We start from the raw sequence: 17,108 nt of genomic DNA, 5'->3' as shown, positions 1-17,108 counted from the left end.
CTTTTCGCACAGCCTCCTTGAGTGTTTTCTACACTACAAACAGGTGTACAGACGCTGTTGGTTCCATGGTGTAATGGTTAGCACTCTGTACTCTGAATCCAGCAATCCGAGTTCAAATCTCGGTGGAACCTTCAAGAGTCTGTCTGGCAGTGTTTGGCAAGGAGGAGCTTGGAGTGTGTCACAAATTTGTCACAAAGCAACTAACCAGCTTGGAGTGTGTCATAAATTTGTCTCTGGCAGTGTGTCTTAAAATGTATTGGTACACTGGCCTCCTTTAACCATGGCCTCCAATTGATCTAGAACTCAAATAAAACTAGGCAGGAACTAAGTTGAGAAGACAGAGATCATCGGTGGAGAAGCATTAAAGAACTCAGACAGCTTCTCATCAGCAAGATTTGTGTGGCAGTGCCACGATGTAGAATTTGGCTCTTGTGTTTTGTCGTTGGTGTTTTAATCAACATTTATCTACTAGGGCAGGCCAAGCTAGAGCAGGTATGTAAAAATTTAGTTTCTCAGAAATCTGCTCAGTGCATGAGCTCTATGTCTGTCCTTGTCAGCTACAGAGGCAGGATGTTGGAGCGACCATAGCATCGAGCAGAGTGAAGAGTGACCTGTGGCTCGTTGGTCTAGGGGTATGATTCTCGCTTTGGGTGCGAGAGGTCCCGGGTTCAAATCCCGAACGAGCCCACATTGAGTGTCTTACTGAGAGGTAGCAGTCATTTCTGCCTTCTTTCGGCCAATAATACACCTGCATGTTTCCATGCCCTGTTCTCAGTTCCTAGTCTGCAATTTAAACTTTGTACAACAGAAGTGGGTATGTCTAAGATGGCTCAAATTGGCTGCCATGCAGGGTAGCCATTAGTGGTTGACTGGGGGCTCGTGTCCTTTGCTTTGATGTTCGGAGAGCGTTACACTAAAGATTTAAAGGTCCCTGGTTCGATCCCGGGTTTACTCAGAGTGGAGCCGTGAATGCTTTTCAGACACCATTCTGATGCTTGCTGGTTAGTTGCTTTTCGCACAGCCTCCTTGAGTGTTTTCTACACTACAAACAGGTGTACAGATACTGTTGGTTCCATGGTGTAATGGTTAGCACTCTGGACTCTGAATCCAGCAATCCGAGTTCAAATCTCGGTGGAACCTTCAAGAGTCTGTCTGGCAGTGTTTGGCAAGGAGGAGCTTGGAGTGTGTCACAAATTTGTCTCTAGCAGTGTCTTAAAATGTTTTGCTACACTGGCCTCCTTTAACCTTGGCCTCCAAACGATCTAGAACTCAAATAAAACTAGGCAGGAACTAAGTTGAGAAGACAGAGATCATCGGTGGAGAAGCATTAAAGAACTCAGACAGCTTCTCATCAGCAAGATTTGTGTGGCAGTGCCACGATGTAGAATTCGGCTCTTGTGTTTTGTCGTTGATGTTTTAATCAACATTTATCTACTAGGGCAGGCCAAGCTAGAGCAGGTATGTAAAAATTTAGTTTCTCAGAAATCTGCTCAGTGCATGAGCTCTATGTCTGTCCTTGTCAGCTACAGAGGCAGGATGTTGGAGCGACCATAGCATCGAGCAGAGTGAAATACGCACCAAATTGGCCTCTACTGAAGAGTGACCTGTGGCTCGTTGGTGTAGGGGTATGATTCTCGCTTTGGGTGCGAGAGGTCCCGGGTTCAAATCCCGGGCGCGCCCACATTGAGCGTCTTACTGAGAGGTAGCAGTCATTTCTGCCTTCTTTCGGCCAATAATACACCTGCATGTTTCCATGCCCTGTTCTCAGTTCCTAGTCTGCAATTTAAACTTTGTACAACAGAAGTGGGTATGTCTAAGATGGCTCAAATTGGCTGCCATGCAGGGTAGCCATTAGTGGTTGACTGGGGGCTCGTGTCCTTTGCTTTGATGTTCGGAGAGCGTTACACTAAAGATTTAAAGGTCCCTGGTTCGATCCCGGGTTTACTCAGAGTGGAGCCGTGAATGCTTTTCAGACACCATTGCTGGTTAGTTGCTTTTCGCACAGCCTCCTTGAGTGTTTTCTACACTACAAACAGGTGTACAGATACTGTTGGTTCCATGGTGTAATGGTTAGCACTCTGGACTCTGAATCCAGCAATCCGAGTTCAAATCTTGGTGGAACCTTCAAGAGTCTGTCTGGCAGTGTTTGGCAAGGAGGAGCTTGGAGTGTGTCACAAATTTGTCTCTAGCAGTATGTCTTAAAATGTTTTGCTACACTGGCCTCCTTTAACCATGGCCTCCAAACGATCTAGAACTCAAATAAAACTAGGCAGGAACTAAGTTGAGAAGACATATATCATCTGTGGAGCAGGATTACAGACCTCAGATAGCTTCTCATCAGCAAGATTTGTTTGGCAGTGCCACGATGTAGATTTCTGCTGTTAAATTCGGCTCATGTGTTTTGTCGTTGATGTTTTAATCAACATTTATCTACGAGGGCAGGCCAAGCTAGAGCAGGTATGTAAAACTTGAGTTTCTCAGAAATCTGGTCAGTGCATGAGCTCTATTTCTGCCCTTGTCAGCTACAGAGGCAGGATGTTGGAGCGACCGTAGCATCGAGCAGAGTGAAATACGTAGCAAATTGGCCTCTACTGAACCGCAACCTGTGGCTCGTTGGTCTAGGGGTATGGTTCTCGCTTAGGGTGCGAGAGGTCCAGGGTTCAAATCCCCGACGAGCCCTCTTCTGTCTTTGCAGCATCTTTTCTAGAGCATTTTCAGTCCATTCTGCAATTCTTGGGCCAAACATATGCCACTGTCAATTAAGACTAAAGCTGCGACTGCACCAAATTGGCCTCTACTGAATAGCGACCTGTGGCTCGTTGGTCTAGGGGTATGATTCTCGCTTAGGGTGCGAGAGGTCCCGGGTCAAAATCCCGGACGAGCCCTCTGCTGTCTTTGCAGTATCTTTTCTAGAGCATTTTCAGTCCATCCTGCAATTCTTGGGCCAAACATAAGCCACTGTCAATTAAGACTAAAGCTGCGACTGCATATTTTCATGCCCACTTCTCGCTGCTCTTCTTCGTTCCTCTTCTGCAGTTTAAACTTTGCCTAAACTAAGCAGTGGAGATATGGCAAAAAAATAGATTCTTGGATCGCTTCACAACCATGTGAGCCTTCATCTTGCATTTGCTAGTTGCAGGAGCATCTGGGAGCTTGTTGGTGTTGGGGTGTGTTTTTTTGTTTTATTGCTGGTATGGGAGAGAGAGGGCCCAAGCTCAAATCCCGGACGCGCCCGCTTTGAAGCTCCTTTTTTTGAGTAGTATCTGGGTACATGGTGGCACATTGAGCATCTTAGTGAGAAGTAGCAGTCAGTTCTGCCTTCTTTCGGCCAATACAAACAATGGTACAAGACACTGTTGGTTCCATGGTGTAATGGTTAGCACTCTGGACTCTGAATCCAGCAATCTGAGTTCAAATCTCGGTGGAACCTTCAAGTGTCTGTCTGGCAGTGTTTGGCAAGGAGGAGCTTGGAGTGTGTCACAAATTTGTCTCTGGCAGTGTGTCTTAAAATGTATTGGTACCATGGCCTCCAAACGATCTAGAACTCAAATAAAACTAGGCAGGAACTAAGTTGAGAAGACAGAGATCATCTGTGGAGCAGGATTCAAATTGCTGGTATGGGAGAGAGAGGGCCCAAATCCCGGTTCAAATCCCGGACGAGCCCACATTGAGCATCTTACTGAGAGGTAGCAGTCAGTTCTGGGTACATGGTGGCTCGTTGGTCTAGGGGTATGATTCGGGTTTAAATCCCGGACGAGCCCACATTGAGCATCTTACTGAGAGGTAGCAGTCAGTTCTGCCTTCTTTCGGCCAATAATACACCTGCATGTTTTCATGCCCACTTCTCCCTGTTCTCAAGCTAGAGCAGGTATGTAAAAATTTAGTTTCTCAGAGATCTGCTCAGTGCATGAGCTCTATGTCTGTCCTTGTCAGCTACAGAGGCAGGATGTTGGAGCGACCGTAGCATCGAGCAGAGTGAAATACGTAGCAAATTGGCCTCTACTGAACCGCAACCTGTGGCTCGTTGGTCTAGGGGTATGATTCTCGCTTAGGGTGCGAGAGGTCCCGGGTTCAAATCCCGGACGAGCCCTCTTCTATCTTTGCAGCATCTTTTCTAGAGCATTTTCAGTCCATTCTGCAATTCTTGGGCCAAACATACGCCACTGTCAATTAAGACTAAAGCTGCGACTGCATGTTTTCATGCCCACTTCTCGCTGCTCTTCTTTGTTCCTCTTCTGCAGTTTAAACTTTGCCTAAACTAAGCAGTGGAGATATGGCAAAAAAATAGATTCTTGGATCGCTTCACAACCATGTGAGCCTTCATCTTGCATTTGCTAGTTGCAGGAGCATCTGAGAGCTTGTTGGTGTTGGGGTGTGTTTTTTTGTTTTATTGCTGGTATGGGAGAGAGAGGGCCCAAGCTCAAATCCCAGACGAGCCCGCTTTGAAGCTCCTTTTTTTGAGTAGTATCTGGGTACATGGTGGCACATTGAGCATCTTAGTGAGAAGTAGCAGTCAGTTCTGCCTTCTTTCTGCCAATAATACACCTGCATGATTTCATGCCCACTTCTCCCTGTTCTCAGTTCCTCGTCTGCAATTTAAACTTTGTACAACAGAAGTGGGTGTGTCTAAGATGGCTCAGATTGGCTGCCATGCAGGGTAGCCATTAGTGGTTGACTGGAGGCTTGTGTCCTTTGCTTTGATGTTTTTCTCAATATTGGTTTGCAAGGTTCGGAGAGCGTTACACTAAAGATTTAAAGGTCCCTGGTTCGATCCCGGGTTTACTCAGAGTGGAGCCGTGAATGCTTTTCATACACCATTCTGATGCTTGCTGGTTAATTGCTATTTGCAGAGCCTCCTTGAGCGGTTAATGGTTAGGCAGTGCCACGATGTAGATTTCGGCTCTTGTGTTTTGTCGTTGATGTTTTAATCAACATTTATCTACTAGGGCAGGCCAAGCTAGAGCAGGTATGTAAAAATTTAGTTTCTCAGAAATCTGCTCAGTGCATGAGCTCTATGTCTGTCCTTGTCAGCTACAGAGGCAGGATGTTGGAGCGACCGTAGCATCGAGCAGAGTGAAATACACACCAAATTGGCCTCTACTGAACAGTGACCTGTGGCTCGTTAGTCTAGGGGTATGATTCTCGCTTTGGGTGCGAGAGGTCCGGGGTTCAAATCCCGGACGAGCCCACATTGAGCATCTTACTGAGAGGTAGCAGTCGTTTCTGCCTTCTTTCGGCCAATAATACACCTGCATGTTTCCATGCCCTGTTCTCACTTCCTAGTCTGCAATTTAAACTTTGAACAACAGAAGTGGGTATGTCTAAGATGGCTCAAATTGGCTGCCATGCAGGGTAGCCATTAGTGGTTGACTGGGGGCTCGTGTCCTTTGCTTTGATGTTCGGAGAGCGTTACACTAAAGATTTAAAGGTCCCTGGTTCGATCCCGGGTTTACTCAGAGTGGAGCCGTGAATGCTTTTCAGACACCATTCTGATGCTTGCTGGTTAGTTGCTTTTCGCACAGCCTCCTTGAGTGTTTTCTACACTACAAACAGGTGTACAGACGCTGTTGGTTCCATGGTGTAATGGTTAGCACTCTGTACTCTGAATCCAGCAATCCGAGTTCAAATCTCGGTGGAACCTTCAAGAGTCTGTCTGGCAGTGTTTGGCAAGGAGGAGCTTGGAGTGTGTCACAAATTTGTCACAAAGCAACTAACCAGCTTGGAGTGTGTCATAAATTTGTCTCTGGCAGTGTGTCTTAAAATGTATTGGTACACTGGCCTCCTTTAACCATGGCCTCCAATTGATCTAGAACTCAAATAAAACTAGGCAGGAACTAAGTTGAGAAGACAGAGATCATCGGTGGAGAAGCATTAAAGAACTCAGACAGCTTCTCATCAGCAAGATTTGTGTGGCAGTGCCACGATGTAGAATTTGGCTCTTGTGTTTTGTCGTTGGTGTTTTAATCAACATTTATCTACTAGGGCAGGCCAAGCTAGAGCAGGTATGTAAAAATTTAGTTTCTCAGAAATCTGCTCAGTGCATGAGCTCTATGTCTGTCCTTGTCAGCTACAGAGGCAGGATGTTGGAGCGACCATAGCATCGAGCAGAGTGAAGAGTGACCTGTGGCTCGTTGGTCTAGGGGTATGATTCTCGCTTTGGGTGCGAGAGGTCCCGGGTTCAAATCCCGAACGAGCCCACATTGAGTGTCTTACTGAGAGGTAGCAGTCATTTCTGCCTTCTTTCGGCCAATAATACACCTGCATGTTTCCATGCCCTGTTCTCAGTTCCTAGTCTGCAATTTAAACTTTGTACAACAGAAGTGGGTATGTCTAAGATGGCTCAAATTGGCTGCCATGCAGGGTAGCCATTAGTGGTTGACTGGGGGCTCGTGTCCTTTGCTTTGATGTTCGGAGAGCGTTACACTAAAGATTTAAAGGTCCCTGGTTCGATCCCGGGTTTACTCAGAGTGGAGCCGTGAATGCTTTTCAGACACCATTCTGATGCTTGCTGGTTAGTTGCTTTTCGCACAGCCTCCTTGAGTGTTTTCTACACTACAAACAGGTGTACAGATACTGTTGGTTCCATGGTGTAATGGTTAGCACTCTGGACTCTGAATCCAGCAATCCGAGTTCAAATCTCGGTGGAACCTTCAAGAGTCTGTCTGGCAGTGTTTGGCAAGGAGGAGCTTGGAGTGTGTCACAAATTTGTCTCTAGCAGTGTCTTAAAATGTTTTGCTACACTGGCCTCCTTTAACCATGGCCTCCAAACTCTGAGTTTTGGACTCTGAATCCAGCAATCCGAGTTCAAATCTCGGTGGAACCTTCAAGAGTCTGTCTGGCAGTGTTTGGCAAGGAGGAGCTTGGAGTGTGTCACAAATTTGTCTCTAGCAGTGTCTTAAAATGTTTTGCTACACTGGCCTCCTTTAACCATGGCCTCCAAACGATCTAGAACTCAAATAAAACTAGGCAGGAACTAAGTTGAGAAGACAGAGATCATCGGTGGAGAAGCATTAAAGAACTCAGACAGCTTCTCATCAGCAAGATTTGTGTGGCAGTGCCACGATGTAGAATTCGGCTCTTGTGTTTTGTTGTTGATGTTTTAATCAACATTTATCTACTAGGGCAGGCCAAGCTAGAGCAGGTATGTAAAAATTTAGTTTCTCAGAAATCTGCTCAGTGCATGAGCTCTATGTCTGTCCTTGTCAGCTACAGAGGCAGGATGTTGGAGCGACCATAGCATCGAGCAGAGTGAAATACGCACCAAATTGGCCTCTACTGAAGAGTGACCTGTGGCTCGTTGGTGTAGGGGTATGATTCTCGCTTTGGGTGCGAGAGGTCCCGGGTTCAAATCCCGGACGCGCCCACATTGAGCGTCTTACTGAGAGGTAGCAGTCATTTCTGCCTTCTTTCGGCCAATAATACACCTGCATGTTTCCATGCCCTGTTCTCAGTTCCTAGTCTGCAATTTAAACTTTGTACAACAGAAGTGGGTATGTCTAAGATGGCTCAAATTGGCTGCCATGCAGGGTAGCCATTAGTGGTTGACTGGGGGCTCGTGTGCTTTGATGTTCGGAGAGCGTTACACTAAAGATTTAAAGGTCCCTGGTTCGATCCCGGGTTTACTCAGAGTGGAGCCGTGAATGCTTTTCAGACACCATTGCTGGTTAGTTGCTTTTCGCACAGCCTCCTTGAGTGTTTTCTACACTACAAACAGGTGTACAGATACTGTTGGTTCCATGGTGTAATGGTTAGCACTCTGGACTCTGAATCCAGCAATCCGAGTTCAAATCTTGGTGGAACCTTCAAGAGTCTGTCTGGCAGTGTTTGGCAAGGAGGAGCTTGGAGTGTGTCACAAATTTGTCTCTAGCAGTATGTCTTAAAATGTTTTGCTACACTGGCCTCCTTTAACCATGGCCTCCAAACGATCTAGAACTCAAATAAAACTAGGCAGGAACTAAGTTGAGAAGACATATATCATCTGTGGAGCAGGATTACAGACCTCAGATAGCTTCTCATCAGCAAGATTTGTTTGGCAGTGCCACGATGTAGATTTCTGCTGTTAAATTCGGCTCATGTGTTTTGTCGTTGATGTTTTAATCAACATTTATCTACGAGGGCAGGCCAAGCTAGAGCAGGTATGTAAAACTTGAGTTTCTCAGAAATCTGGTCAGTGCATGAGCTCTATTTCTGCCCTTGTCAGCTACAGAGGCAGGATGTTGGAGCGACCGTAGCATCGAGCAGAGTGAAATACGTAGCAAATTGGCCTCTACTGAACCGCAACCTGTGGCTCGTTGGTCTAGGGGTATGGTTCTCGCTTAGGGTGCGAGAGGTCCAGGGTTCAAATCCCCGACGAGCCCTCTTCTGTCTTTGCAGCATCTTTTCTAGAGCATTTTCAGTCCATTCTGCAATTCTTGGGCCAAACATATGCCACTGACAATTAAGACTAAAGCTGCGACTGCACCAAATTGGCCTCTACTGAATAGCGACCTGTGGCTCGTTGGTCTAGGGGTATGATTCTCGCTTAGGGTGCGAGAGGTCCCGGGTCAAAATCCCGGACGAGCCCTCTGCTGTCTTTGCAGTATCTTTTCTAGAGCATTTTCAGTCCATTCTGCAATTCTTGGGCCAAACATAAGCCACTGTCAATTAAGACTAAAGCTGCGACTGCATATTTTCATGCCCACTTCTCGCTGCTCTTCTTCGTTCCTCTTCTGCAGTTTAAACTTTGCCTAAACTAAGCAGTGGAGATATGGCAAAAAAATAGATTCTTGGATCGCTTCACAACCATGTGAGCCTTCATCTTGCATTTGCTAGTTGCAGGAGCATCTGGGAGCTTGTTGGTGTTGGGGTGTGTTTTTTTGTTTTATTGCTGGTATGGGAGAGAGAGGGCCCAAGCTCAAATCCCGGACGCGCCCGCTTTGAAGCTCCTTTTTTTGAGTAGTATCTGGGTACATGGTGGCACATTGAGCATCTTAGTGAGAAGTAGCAGTCAGTTCTGCCTTCTTTCGGCCAATACAAACAATGGTACAAGACACTGTTGGTTCCATGGTGTAATGGTTAGCACTCTGGACTCTGAATCCAGCAATCTGAGTTCAAATCTCGGTGGAACCTTCAAGTGTCTGTCTGGCAGTGTTTGGCAAGGAGGAGCTTGGAGTGTGTCACAAATTTGTCTCTGGCAGTGTGTCTTAAAATGTATTGGTACCATGGCCTCCAAACGATCTAGAACTCAAATAAAACTAGGCAGGAACTAAGTTGAGAAGACAGAGATCATCTGTGGAGCAGGATTCAAATTGCTGGTATGGGAGAGAGAGGGCCCAAATCCCGGTTCAAATCCCGGACGAGCCCACATTGAGCATCTTACTGAGAGGTAGCAGTCAGTTCTGGGTACATGGTGGCTCGTTGGTCTAGGGGTATGATTCGGGTTTAAATCCCGGACGAGCCCACATTGAGCATCTTACTGAGAGGTAGCAGTCAGTTCTGCCTTCTTTCGGCCAATAATACACCTGCATGTTTTCATGCCCACTTCTCCCTGTTCTCAAGCTAGAGCAGGTATGTAAAAATTTAGTTTCTCAGAGATCTGCTCAGTGCATGAGCTCTATGTCTGTCCTTGTCAGCTACAGAGGCAGGATGTTGGAGCGACCGTAGCATCGAGCAGAGTGAAATACGTAGCAAATTGGCCTCTACTGAACCGCAACCTGTGGCTCGTTGGTCTAGGGGTATGATTCTCGCTTAGGGTGCGAGAGGTCCCGGGTTCAAATCCCGGACGAGCCCTCTTCTATCTTTGCAGCATCTTTTCTAGAGCATTTTCAGTCCATTCTGCAATTCTTGGGCCAAACATACGCCACTGTCAATTAAGACTAAAGCTGCGACTGCATGTTTTCATGCCCACTTCTCGCTGCTCTTCTTCGTTCCTCTTCTGCAGTTTAAACTTTGCCTAAACTAAGCAGTGGAGATATGGCAAAAAAATAGATTCTTGGATCGCTTCACAACCATGTGAGCCTTCATCTTGCATTTGCTAGTTGCAGGAGCATCTGAGAGCTTGTTGGTGTTGGGGTGTGTTTTTTTGTTTTATTGCTGGTATGGGAGAGAGAGGGCCCAAGCTCAAATCCCAGACGAGCCCGCTTTGAAGCTCCTTTTTTTGAGTAGTATCTGGGTACATGGTGGCACATTGAGCATCTTAGTGAGAAGTAGCAGTCAGTTCTGCCTTCTTTCTGCCAATAATACACCTGCATGATTTCATGCCCACTTCTCCCTGTTCTCAGTTCCTCGTCTGCAATTTAAACTTTGTACAACAGAAGTGGGTGTGTCTAAGATGGCTCAGATTGGCTGCCATGCAGGGTAGCCATTAGTGGTTGACTGGAGGCTCGTGTCCTTTGCTTTGATGTTTTTCTCAATATTGGTTTGCAAGGTTCGGAGAGCGTTACACTAAAGATTTAAAGGTCCCTGGTTCGATCCCGGGTTTACTCAGAGTGGAGCCGTGAATGCTTTTCATACACCATTCTGATGCTTGCTGGTTAATTGCTATTTGCAGAGCCTCCTTGAGCGGTTAATGGTTAGCACTCTGGACTCTGAATCCAGCAATCCGAGTTCAAATCTCGGTGGAACCTTCAAGAGTCTGTCTGGCAGTGTTTGGCAAGGAGGAGCTTGGAGTGTGTCACAAATTTGTCTCTGGCAGTGTGTCTTAAAATGTTTTGCTACACTGGCCTCCTTTAACCATGGCCTCCAAACGATCTAGAATTCAAATAAAACTAGGCAGGAACTAAGTTGAGAAGACAGATATCATCTGTGGAGCAGGATTACAGACCTCAGACAGCTTTTCATCAGCAAGATTTGTTTGGCAGTGCCACGATGTAGATTTCTGCTGTTAAATTCCGCTCATGTGTTTTGTCGTTGATGTTTTAATCAACATTTATCTACTAGGGCAGGCCAAGCTAGAGCAGGTATGTAAAAATTGAGTTTCTCAGAAATCTGGTCAGTGCATGAGCTCTATTTCTGCCCTTGTCAGCTACAGAGGCAGGATGTTGGAGCGACCGTAGCATCGAGCAGAGTGAAATACGTAGCAAATTGGCCTCTACTGAACCGCAACCTGTGGCTCGTTGGTCTAGGGGTACGATTCTCGCTTAGGGTGCGAGAGGTCCCGGGTTCAAATCCCGGCCGAGCCCTCTTCTGTCTTTGCAGCATCTTTTCTAGAGCATTTTCAGTCCATTCTGCAATTCTTGGGCCAAACATACGCCACTGTCAATTAAGACTAAAGCTGCGACTGCATGTTTTCATGCCCACTTCTCGCTGCTCTTCTTCGTTCCTCTTCTGCAGTTTAAACTTTGCCTAAACTAAGCAGTGGAGATATGGCAAAAAAATAGATTCTTGGATCGCTTCACAACAATGTGAGCCTTCATCTTGCATTTGCTAGTTGCAGGAGCATCTGAGAGCTTGTTGGTGTTGGGGTGTGTTTTTTTGTTTTATTGCTGGTATGGGAGAGAGAGGGCCCAAGCTCAAATCCCAGACGAGCCCGCTTTGAAGCTCCTTTTTTTGAGTAGTATCTGGGTACATGGTGGCACATTGAGCATCTTAGTGAGAAGTAGCAGTCAGTTCTGCCTTCTTTCTGCCAATAATACACCTGCATGTTTTCATGCCCACTTCTCCCTGTTCTCAGTTCCTCGTCTGCAATTTAAACTTTGTACAACAGAAGTGGGTGTGTCTAAGATGGCTCAGATTGGCTGCCATGCAGGGTAGCCATTAGTGGTTGACTGGAGGCTCGTGTCCTTTGCTTTGATGTTTTTCTCAATATTGGTTTGCAAGGTTCGGAGAGCGTTACACTAAAGATTTAAAGGTCCCTGGTTCGATCCCGGGTTTACTCAGAGTGGAGCCGTGAATGCTTTTCAGACACCATTCTGATGCTTGCTGGTTAATTGCTATTTGCAGAGCCTCCTTGAGCGGTTAATGGTTAGGCAGTGCCACGATGTAGATTTCGGCTCTTGTGTTTTGTCGTTGATGTTTTAATCAACATTTATCTACTAGGGCAGGCCAAGCTAGAGCAGGTATGTAAAAATTTAGTTTCTCAGAAATCTGCTCAGTGCATGAGCTCTATGTCTGTCCTTGTCAGCTACAGAGGCAGGATGTTGGAGCGACCGTAGCATCGAGCAGAGTGAAATACGATGCAAATTGGCCACTACTGAACCACAACCTGTGGCTCGTTGGTCTAGGGGTATGATTCTCGCTTTGGGTGCGAGAGGTCCCGGGTCAAAATCCCGGACGAGCCCTCTGCTGTCTTTGCAGCATCTTTTCTAGAGCATTTTCAGTCCATTCTGCAATTCTTGGGCCAAACAAACGCCACTGTCAATTAAGACTAAAGCTGCGACTGCATATTTTCATGCCCACTTCTCGCTGCTCTTCTTCGTTCCTCTTCTGCAGTTTAAACTTTGCCTAAACTAAGCAGTGGAGATATGGCAAAAAAATAGATTCTTGGATCGCTTCACAACCATGTGAGCCTTCATCTTGCATTTGCTAGTTGCAGGAGCATCTGGGAGCTTGTTGGTGTTGGGGTGTGTTTTTTTGTTTTATTGCTGGTATGGGAGAGAGAGGGCCCAAGCTCAAATCCCGGACGCGCCCGCTTTGAAGCTCCTTTTTTTGAGTAGTATCTGGGTACATGGTGGCACATTGAGCATCTTAGTGAGAAGTAGCAGTCAGTTCTGCCTTCTTTCGGCCAATACAAACAATGGTACAAGACACTGTTGGTTCCATGGTGTAATGGTTAGCACTCCGGACTCTGAATCCAGCAATCTGAGTTCAAATCTCGGTGGAACCTTCAAGTGTCTGTCTGGCAGTGTTTGGCAAGGAGGAGCTTGGAGTGTGTCACAAATTTGTCTCTGGCAGTGTGTCTTAAAATGTATTGGTACCATGGCCTCCAAACGATCTAGAACTCAAATAAAACTAGGCAGGAACTAAGTTGAGAAGACAGAGATCATCTGTGGAGCAGGATTCAAATTGCTGGTATGGGAGAGAGAGGGCCCAAATCCCGGTTCAAATCCCGGACGAGCCCACATTGAGCATCTTACTGAGAGGTAGCAGTCAGTTCTGGGTACATGGTGGCTCGTTGGTCTAGGGGTATGATTCGGGTTTAAATCCCGGACGAGCCCACATTGAGCATCTTACTGAGAGGTAGCAGTCAGTTCTGCCTTCTTTCGGCCAATAATACACCTGCATGTTTTCATGCCCACTTCTCCCTGTTCTCAAGCTAGAGCAGGTATGTAAAAATTTAGTTTCTCAGAGATCTGCTCAGTGCATGAGCTCTATGTCTGTCCTTGTCAGCTACAGAGGCAGGATGTTGGAGCGACCGTAGCATCGAGCAGAGTGAAATACGCACCAAATTGGCCTCTACTGCAAACCAAACCCAGACGAGCCCGCTTTGAAGCTCCTTTTTTTTAGTAGTATGTGGGTACATGGTGGCTCGTTGGTCTAGGGGTATGATTCTCGCTTTGGGTGCGAGAGGTCCCGGGTTCAAATCCCGGACGAGCCCACATTGAGCATCTTACTGAGAGGTAGCAGTCAGTTCTGCCTTCTTTCGGCCAATAATACACCTGCAATTTAAACTTTGTACAACAGAAGTGGGTGTGTCTAAGATGGCTCAGATTGGCTGCGATGCAGGGTAGCCATTAGTGGTTGACTGGAGCCTCGTGTCCTTTGCTTTGATGTTTTTCTCAATATTGGTTTGCAAGGTTCGGAGAGCGTTACACTAAAGATTTAAAGGTCCATGGTTCGATTCCGGGTTTACTCAGAGTGGAGCCGTGAATGCTTTTCAGACACCATTCTGATGCTTGCTGGTTAGTTGCTTTTCGCACAGCCTCCTTGAGTGTTGTCTACACTACAAACAGGTGTACAGACACTGTTGGTTCCATGGTGTAATGGTTACCACTCTGGACTCTGAATCCAGCAATCCAAGTTCAAATCTCGGTGGAACCTTCAAGAGTCTGTCTGGCAGTGTTTGGCAAGGAGGAGCTTGGAGTGTGTCACAAATTTGTCTGTGGCAGTGTGTCTTAAAATGTATTGGTACACGGGCCTCCTTTAACCATGGCCTCCAAACGATCTAGAACTCAAATAAAACTAGGCAGGAACTAAGTTGAGAAGACAGATATCATCTGATCATCTGTGGAGCAGGATTACAGACCTCAGACAGCTTCTCATCAGCAAGATTTGTGTGGCGGTGCCACGATGTAGAATTCGGCTCATGTGTTTTGTCGTTTTTTTTATCAACATTTATCTACGAGGGCAGGCCAAGCTAGAGCAGGTATGTAAAAATTGAGTTTCTCAGAAATCTGGTCAGTGCATGAGCTCTATGTCTGCCCTTGTCAGCTACAGAGGCAGGATGTTGGAGCGACCGTAGCATCGAGCAGAGTGAAATACAATTGAACAGCAAGGTTTGGCTCGTTGGTCTAGGGGTATGATTCTCGCTTAGGGTGTGAGAGTTCCTGGGTTCAAATCCCGGATGAGCCCTCTTCTGTCATTGCAGCATCCTTTCTTGAGCAGTTTCAGTCCATTCTGCCATCCCTGGGCCAAACATATGCCACTCTCAATTAAGACTAAAGCTGCATCTGCATGTTTTCATGCCCACTTTTCGCTGCTCTTCTTAGTTCTTCACCTGCAGTTTAAACTTGGACTTGACATTTTTCTAAAAATTGGTTTAGGAATGCAGCCCAAGCAGTGGAGATATGGCAGAAAATAGATTCTTGGATTGCTTCACGGCCCTGTGAGCCTTCATCTTGTATTTGCTAGATGCAGGAGCATCTGAGGGCTTGTTGGTGTGTGTTTTTTTTATTTTATTGCTGTACCGGAGCAAGTGGGCCCCGAGTTCAAATACCAGACGAGCCCGCTTTGCAGCTCCTTTTTTTGAGTAGTATCTGGGTACATGGTGGCTCATTGGTCTAGGGGTATGATTGTCAATTAGGGTGTGAGAGGTCCTGGGTTCAAATCCTGGACGAACCCTCTTCTGTCCCTCCATGCTCTTGACAGACAGCAAACATTGCAGCTTTTTCGCTCCTCCAAGTCTTAACAAAGTGTCAATATACCTTGTTAATTTTATTGTAAAAGAGATATACATTATTTATATTACATATATATTTATATATACATATTTTACTTATCTCTTTTAAAAAAAAAGTTTTGTTTTTTTCTCAGTTCAAGTGAGCCTGAAGAAGGTAATATTTGTTTACCGAAACGTCACGAAAAGACTTGGACAAATACATTTTGGAATTTTGATTTTTCACAGTATATATATATTTTTTTTTTGTTATTTCTTGTACATTTTTCCATCAAAATTTCCAACAAAAATATCATAAAAATATTTAAAAAATAAAATAAAAAAAAGTACACACATAATTCTGATATAATGGATACTTTTCGTGGTAGACCAAGGCAGAGAACCACACCACGTCCAAAAATCCAACACACAAGTGTTACACCTGATCATGGATATTTTAATTTCACGCCATATAACACTTCAGCACATCACCGTGCTAAGAAGCGGAGTTTCCCATAAGGAGACAAAGAGATACAGCTCCACAGTTACACCCTGCAAAAATAGAAATGGTAAGAGTAATGGTAAGCCACTTACAATCAATCAATCAATCACCTTTATTTATATAGTGCTTTAAACCAAATACATTGTGTCAAAGCACTGAACAACATTCATTTGGAAAACAGTGTCTCAATAATGCAAAATGATAGTTAAAGGCAGTTCATCACTTACAGAGAGAGATCCAGGCCTGGACCCTCCCAACACTTCTTTACTCCAAAAAATGGCCACTACGAGAAATTAGCGGATCCACATAGACCTCCCTATCATGATGATCCTTTCGCATCAGTTGCAGGCCCATACAGGCCTCCTGGTCTGAGCACAAAGGGTAAAGGTCGCAAAAAGAGACAATTTAGAGAATCATGTCACTATCAGAGTGACAATCTTGACTACAAACATGTCAGACCACCCTTTGATAACAATTGTTTGATAACAATGTTCCCTCCAATCAGAGACCTAGAATGGTTTCTTTCAATGTTCACGGATGCAGACAGGATGACGTGATTCATCCTCTAGATGATACTTACCTGCATATCACGAACAGGAGTGGAAACCCACAACACCACCGCCCTCCTCCTAGAAATAGAAAGAGGTTAGAGCCTACAAGACAAAACAAAAAAAGCCGTAGACAAAATCCAGATTTCACACCGGCGACACCTCAACTTAAAATTACTATAAAGTTATTCTATGGACTTATTCGACAGGTACACCATCTCGAGAGGGTTACCACGAAGGTGCAGAATAACCAGCCAATAACATTCAAAAGACTCAAAAAAAAGATTCAACTGACCTCTTGATAGAGACGGTGAGACCAGCTTTTGCAAATGAACGAGTCAAAGAGTTGTTAGAGGGGAATGCAAAAAACTGGTCCTTCACAACACAATTGGTTCTCGAACAACATTATGAATCAATGATTGATGAAACCATACAGAATATACGCACTCAGACCAATCAAGCCGATTGGCCGATTGGATTGGCGTCTGAAGTGGCGTCACACTGGGCTGATAGAAACTACTGAGGTAGGGTTAGCGCGGGTGCTATTGAACAAGCAGAGGCCCTAATCACGGCAGAAATTGCAGTTTCTGAAGCCCCCACAGGAACAATGGGGACCGTACTTCCTCGCACTTACGCTGCAGTCGTGGCCTCCACCAGCCAAACTGCCGCACAGGTCACTGCACCTCCACCGGCTCAACCTCGTGCCAACACCACCCCTGAGATACAAGCAGTCAGTCAAAAACAAATACAAATACAAACCTTTCCAAAACTCTGTTTGCCGGAAAAAGCAATCGTTAGCTCTGCTCCACATAGAGGAGATTGGTCCTTTGAAGAGGAAGCACCACCCCGGGACCTGCCAGAGACACTCCAGCCAATACAGGCTGAGATGCCTCAACCCTTTGAACAGAGGAAGAGAAAACATAAGAGCCGCCACTTAAATCCAGATGCGGAACACTCTTTAACGATTCCTCCACCCCAGAGCCGTGCCGAGACACCGAGGCCGGAAATCTCTGTCGTGGCCCCTTTAGCTCAGAGCCGTCCTGTGACA

The 17,108-nt window shown here is 45.8% G+C and overlaps 13 non-coding genes across 13 annotated transcripts; all 13 read left to right on the top strand.

Annotated features, from left to right (window-relative positions):
• The first annotated feature begins 615 nt into the window (after nt 1-615).
• Nucleotides 616-687, top strand: trnap-ugg (transfer RNA proline (anticodon UGG)). Its single transcript has one exon. It is a non-coding gene; the product is annotated as a tRNA-Pro (tRNA).
• A 921-nt stretch (nt 688-1,608) lies between these two features.
• Nucleotides 1,609-1,680, top strand: trnap-ugg (transfer RNA proline (anticodon UGG)). The gene has a single exon. It is a non-coding gene; the product is annotated as a tRNA-Pro (tRNA).
• Nucleotides 1,681-2,607: 927 nt separating this feature from the next.
• trnap-agg (transfer RNA proline (anticodon AGG)) lies at nt 2,608-2,679 on the top strand. The gene has a single exon. It is a non-coding gene; the product is annotated as a tRNA-Pro (tRNA).
• Nucleotides 2,680-4,018: 1,339 nt separating this feature from the next.
• On the top strand, nt 4,019-4,090 carry trnap-agg (transfer RNA proline (anticodon AGG)). Its single transcript has one exon. It is a non-coding gene; the product is annotated as a tRNA-Pro (tRNA).
• A 1,026-nt stretch (nt 4,091-5,116) lies between these two features.
• Nucleotides 5,117-5,188, top strand: trnap-ugg (transfer RNA proline (anticodon UGG)). The gene has a single exon. It is a non-coding gene; the product is annotated as a tRNA-Pro (tRNA).
• A 937-nt stretch (nt 5,189-6,125) lies between these two features.
• On the top strand, nt 6,126-6,197 carry trnap-ugg (transfer RNA proline (anticodon UGG)). Its single transcript has one exon. It is a non-coding gene; the product is annotated as a tRNA-Pro (tRNA).
• Nucleotides 6,198-6,578: 381 nt separating this feature from the next.
• On the top strand, nt 6,579-6,650 carry trnaq-cug (transfer RNA glutamine (anticodon CUG)). The gene has a single exon. It is a non-coding gene; the product is annotated as a tRNA-Gln (tRNA).
• Nucleotides 6,651-7,291: 641 nt separating this feature from the next.
• Nucleotides 7,292-7,363, top strand: trnap-ugg (transfer RNA proline (anticodon UGG)). The gene has a single exon. It is a non-coding gene; the product is annotated as a tRNA-Pro (tRNA).
• Nucleotides 7,364-8,285: 922 nt separating this feature from the next.
• Nucleotides 8,286-8,357, top strand: trnap-agg (transfer RNA proline (anticodon AGG)). Its single transcript has one exon. It is a non-coding gene; the product is annotated as a tRNA-Pro (tRNA).
• Nucleotides 8,358-9,696: 1,339 nt separating this feature from the next.
• Nucleotides 9,697-9,768, top strand: trnap-agg (transfer RNA proline (anticodon AGG)). Its single transcript has one exon. It is a non-coding gene; the product is annotated as a tRNA-Pro (tRNA).
• Nucleotides 9,769-11,087: 1,319 nt separating this feature from the next.
• Nucleotides 11,088-11,159, top strand: trnap-agg (transfer RNA proline (anticodon AGG)). Its single transcript has one exon. It is a non-coding gene; the product is annotated as a tRNA-Pro (tRNA).
• A 1,026-nt stretch (nt 11,160-12,185) lies between these two features.
• Nucleotides 12,186-12,257, top strand: trnap-ugg (transfer RNA proline (anticodon UGG)). The gene has a single exon. It is a non-coding gene; the product is annotated as a tRNA-Pro (tRNA).
• Nucleotides 12,258-13,441: 1,184 nt separating this feature from the next.
• Nucleotides 13,442-13,513, top strand: trnap-ugg (transfer RNA proline (anticodon UGG)). Its single transcript has one exon. It is a non-coding gene; the product is annotated as a tRNA-Pro (tRNA).
• Nucleotides 13,514-17,108: the final 3,595 nt, after the last annotated feature.

This window comes from Carassius auratus, unplaced genomic scaffold (genome assembly GCF_003368295.1).
Source record: "Carassius auratus strain Wakin unplaced genomic scaffold, ASM336829v1 scaf_tig00030202, whole genome shotgun sequence".
Classification (NCBI taxonomy): domain Eukaryota; kingdom Metazoa; phylum Chordata; class Actinopteri; order Cypriniformes; family Cyprinidae; genus Carassius; species Carassius auratus.
The sequence above is the reverse complement of the archived record's forward strand: the minus strand, read 5'-3'. Positions and strand labels throughout refer to the sequence as shown.